Consider the following 4,761-nt stretch of genomic DNA (forward strand, 5'->3'; position numbering starts at 1 on the left):
ACAAGAGAGGGAAGATCCTCTTCTGACATTGGCAGACCAGGTGCCAGCTCATACCAAGGCCCGCAGGCCTTACTGAAAAGTGACAAACGCATGGCTGGAACCTGGTCTTTCTCACCTGTTTGTTACTGTTTTTAAAACAGGCCTTAGATTTATAAAAATGTGTTTAGTGTTTAGAGTTTATGACAAGCTCGTGAGTTGCTGCATGCATTCTTCTCACTTATAATAGCCGTAGCCCATGTTGTAAGGTGATATATAAGTGTTGACACTAAAGCTGTAAACCCCCTTGCCGCCACCCTGCCACCAGTCAGGAGAGAAGCATTGCCAAGTGTGAAATGCTAGTTTACCAGAAGAGGCATCATCTCCTTTCCAACAAGAGAAGGCCCTGAGGCAACGTCTACACTACAGCATAAAATCGAAATTACTAAAACCGGTTTTATAAAACTGATATTATAAAATCAATTTTATGCGTCCACACTAGGGCACATTAATTCGGTGGTGTGCGTCCATGGTCCTAGGCTACCATCGTTTTCCGGAGCGGTGCACTCTGGGTAGCTACAGTAAAAGTATGAGACCAATAACTTCGATTTCCGTCCACACTAACCCTAAATTGATATAGTAATATCGATTTTAGGGTTACTCCTCTCATTGGGGAGGAGTACAGATATTGATTTTAAGAGCTCTTAAAATCGATTTAAAGTGCCTTGTAGTGTGGACGGGTACAGCGTTAAATCAATTTAACGCTGTTTAAATCGATTTAACTGTGTAGTGTGGAACAGGCCTGACTAAGAAATCAGGCAAGCCACTATGGATCATCCGTGGACAAAAGACCTGGTTGATTGCTCCCCCTCACACACCCAGGAGGAGGCAAAGACCTGCACAAACACTTGCCCCTGTCAGCTTGAGCTCTGGGGGAATGGAATAACAATCCCTGTCAGGAAGAAAATGTTGTCCCCACCCTGGATGCTGCTTGGACTTCAGGGAGACCGCACACTTTCTAAGCATAAGCAAAGGATCCTGGCTGTTTTGCTAGGGTTAGCCCTATGACTCCATGTTAAAGCTATTCTAGTGCCTGAGAAACTCACACTTGATACATGGTGGGTGAGATTAAAGCATGGATATCATAACCTAGTCCCAGATTTGGACCTTAGCGTCCAAAATATGGGGGTTAGCATGAAAACCTCCAAGCTTAGTTACCAGCTTGGACCTGGTAAAGCTGCCACCACCCAAAAAATTAGAGTGTTTTGGGGCACTCTGGTCCCCACAAAAACCTTCCCTGGGGACCCCAAGACCCAAATCCCTTGAGTCTCACAACAAAGGGAAATAAACCTTTTCCCTTCCCCACTCCAGGTGTTCCTGGAGAGATACACAGAAGCAACCTCCGTGAATCTAAGCAGAGGGATTCCACCCTCCCCCCTTTCCAGCTGGGAAACACAAGCACTTCCCTCTTCACCCAGAGGGAATGCAAAGTCAGGCTAGTAAATCTAACACACACAGATTTCCCCCTGACTTCTTCCTCCCACCAATTCCCTGGTGAGCTGTAGACTCAATTCCCTAGAGTTCCCCACTAAAGAAAAACTCCAACAGGTCTTAAAAGAAAGCTTTATATAAAAAGAAAGAAAAATACATAAAAATGGTCTCTCTGTATTAAGGTGACAAATACAGGGTCAATTGCTTAAAAGAATATTGAATAAACAGCCTTATTCAAAAAGAATACGATTCAAAGCACTCCAGCAACTATAGACATGTAAATACAAAAAAAAAACATATAAATCACTAGCTGATCCTTTGTACTTACAACTGGGAAACAGAAGATTAGAAAGCAAGAAACAGAAATCCCCTCATAGCTCAGAGAGCATACAGGCAGAAAACCAAGAACAAAGGATTCACACACAAACTTCCCTCCACCCAGAGTTGAAAAAATCCTGTTTCCTGATTGGTCCTCGGGTCAGGTGCTTCAGGTTACTTTTTTTTTCAGGTGAAAGAGACATTAACCCTGTTTATGACAGTGGAACACGCAACCATAAGGAGCCCCACTGCCTTAGGGTTAGGGTTATGCCATTTGATCTCTTTGTTCTTCTTAGTGCTGCAGTTCTTTGCCTTAAGCTTATGCCATTCGATCTCTTTCAGGGTATGTTTTGGTTCCTGAGAGGTAAAAGGCTGCTGTGTGTGTGGTGTTATGGAGTGAGGTAGCAAAGGTTGGTTGCAGAGGTTGTGCAGGTGCCACAGAAATTCGCCCCCCCACCACCAACCCCAGTTCTGGTCCCAGAGTCCAGAATTTGCATTAACCTGCCTGCTGACCTCTGACTAGGAATTTCGCCCTGCTAACTCTTCCAGCAAAACAGGCCAAAGAAAGAGTACGCAAGCACTGTACCGCAGCCCCCGTGCTCTTTTCGGTTCCTTCCCACAGAACTTTCACTGCATACCAGTCCAGTCCCTTGCTGTTGCTTGTCTAAGAGCTGCATGCATATGCTAGACCGTACCCTGTGCTGATTCCCGACTTTTGTGCTCCATACAGCCTTGCCCGTCCATGTCTCTGTGGCGCAATGGGTTAGCGCGTTCGGCTGTTAACCGAAAGGATGGTGGTTCGAGCCCACCCAGGGACGGCGATGAGCCCGTGCTACTTCCTTGCTTCCCCGAGGCCTGCAGGGAGTCTCCAAAGTCCCCTTTTGCTGCCTCTTGGCCTCAGTGCTTTCCGCTGGTGGCCCAAAGAGCGTGCTGGATGCCATTCAGAAACCCGTCTCCCAGCAGCCGTGCCGGAGGCTCAGGCTTAATCCTCAAGGCCGAGCACAAAAACTTTCAGCCAGGAACATTTTGCTCCCTTCCCGCCTCCGCCAAAGCGGCAAGGGAGAAGGGGACGAGACACGCCTGCTCAGAGACGCCTCCCTCCCACTTCCCTGTAGGCTGTGCAAAGCTGTTGGCCTGCCTCATGCCTCGTCAGGAAAGAGCAGCCATGCTGCCCAAGCCTGAGTCATGTGCACAGCCAGGCCCGCCCCGGCTGACGGCGCGCAGAGCCACGCGAGTCAATGGCAGGTCGAGTCGGTAGCCTCGGCTCTTTCCCCTGACAGCCACACAGCACTGCCTAGCGCCCCGAGAGCCTCCCTCCTGTTCTCCCGCAGCCCGCCGGGGTGGGTGGGAAAAGGGGACCAGGAAGCACTGCAGCCTCATTCTGGGACAGGAGTCCCTTGCCACACCCAGACCTCCCTCTTGCCTTCAGCCCAGGTAGCCAGGGAGCCCTCTGGCAGGCCACCGCCTCAGCCACCTCTTGCCGCTCTGCTGGTCACCGCCTCGCTGGAAGGCCCAGAGGGAAAAGAAACAAACGCACACATAGCAGAGGATGGTTTCGATCCATCGACCTCTGGGTTATGGGCCCAGCACGCTTCCGCTGCGCCACTCTGCTGGCTCTTCACAGCCCTGCCACCCAGCCGGCACTATCCAGATTAGGGCCTTACGCGCTCTCATGCTGGCAGGCGGATGCGCAGGCTGCTAGGCAGCTGCCCTGGTCACAGGATTTTACAGCGTCTGCAGGGTAAAAGGGATCTCTTTGGGGTTTGGACCCCACTGGGAGCTGGGTAGCTGAGTGCTGGAGACGGGAGCACTTCTTAAACTGTTCTCAGTTAAGCCTTCAGCTGGTGGGGGACGAGGTTCAGCCTTGGATCCGTGTCTGCAGCAGGCAAGCGCCTCTGGCTCAATCGGCCCCCCTCGCTGTCTTAGCAGACTAAAACCCGGAGCAAACGCACACGCCTTGCAAAGGAAGAGGAGCCTGGATCTTGAACAAATGTCAACATTTTATTAAGATCAGTAAAGAATCCTGTGGCACCTTATAGACTAACAGACGTTTGGGAGCATGAGCTTTCGTGGGTGAATACCCACTTCCTCAGATGCATAATGATGATTTTATTAAGATGACATTCAAAGAAAAAAAAAGGGTACGGTACAGCATTTAGGAGCAGAAGTTTCTGGTGATCAGGGAACAACATACAGATTACCCAGGGGGTGCGAAGTTCGGTTTAAGATCGGGTGGCATAAGGAATACATAATGTGCAATAGCCCCGACTGGGGGTAAAAGGTTAACGTACAGACACTGAGTTAGGAGGGTATGTTGTCCATGTGAGGGCTAAGTTCAGGTGTGGAGTATAACGAGCGGATAGGACGATGAGGATGGATTGACCCGCATTTGGTGAGTTTGAACGTTCAGTGTTTTTTAATCTTTTCCACAATCTAGTTTAAGCAGGGTCGCTATGAACTCTATCCTGTCATCTGTTGGTGATCTGTTGTAAAGGCCTTTTGAGGCTGCTGTCATTTGCATGGTTCCACCCACCCCGGATTGCATGATGGGAGTGCTTGTCCAAACGGTCATTTCAGCTGCTGTGGGATCCCCAGTCTCTTTGTTATTGGGGCAGGAGTAATGCAGTGTATTTTGCTGTTCGTTTTGGATCAAGGAGAGAGTAACTGTAGCTGGCATTTGAGGCCTGAGAGCTTCACCCTCGCCTCAAAAGTAGTCATCATTAAGGGGTCTGGGTTCCCAATGCCCAAGGTTTATGGGAGGCTGGAATGGATGTTTGTTTGGTTCTTGGCAGCTAGTGCATGCTGGTTTTGTTCCTGCTGTTCCTGGTGTGTAAAGACAGAAGTGTTTTTGAATCTCTTTGAGTTGTTGTTAGTGGTGCAGTTGTTGGCCTTAAGCTTATGCCGTTTGATCTCTTTCAGGGTGTGTTTGGGTTCTGAGAGGTAAAAGGCAGCTGCTGTGTGTGTGGTGTTATGGAG

General features: G+C 49.4%; 2 non-coding genes across 2 annotated transcripts; one reads left to right on the plus strand and one right to left on the minus strand.

Annotated features, from left to right (window-relative positions):
- The first annotated feature begins 2,529 nt into the window (after window positions 1-2,529).
- On the plus strand, window positions 2,530-2,603 carry TRNAN-GUU (transfer RNA asparagine (anticodon GUU)). Its single transcript has one exon. It is a non-coding gene; the product is annotated as a tRNA-Asn (tRNA).
- A 722-nt stretch (window positions 2,604-3,325) lies between these two features.
- On the minus strand, window positions 3,326-3,397 carry TRNAM-CAU (transfer RNA methionine (anticodon CAU)). Its single transcript has one exon. It is a non-coding gene; the product is annotated as a tRNA-Met (tRNA).
- Between the last annotated feature and the right edge of the window lie 1,364 nt (window positions 3,398-4,761).

This window comes from Gopherus flavomarginatus, assembly GCF_025201925.1.
Source record: "Gopherus flavomarginatus isolate rGopFla2 chromosome 13 unlocalized genomic scaffold, rGopFla2.mat.asm SUPER_13_unloc_1, whole genome shotgun sequence".
Taxonomy (NCBI): domain Eukaryota; kingdom Metazoa; phylum Chordata; order Testudines; family Testudinidae; genus Gopherus; species Gopherus flavomarginatus.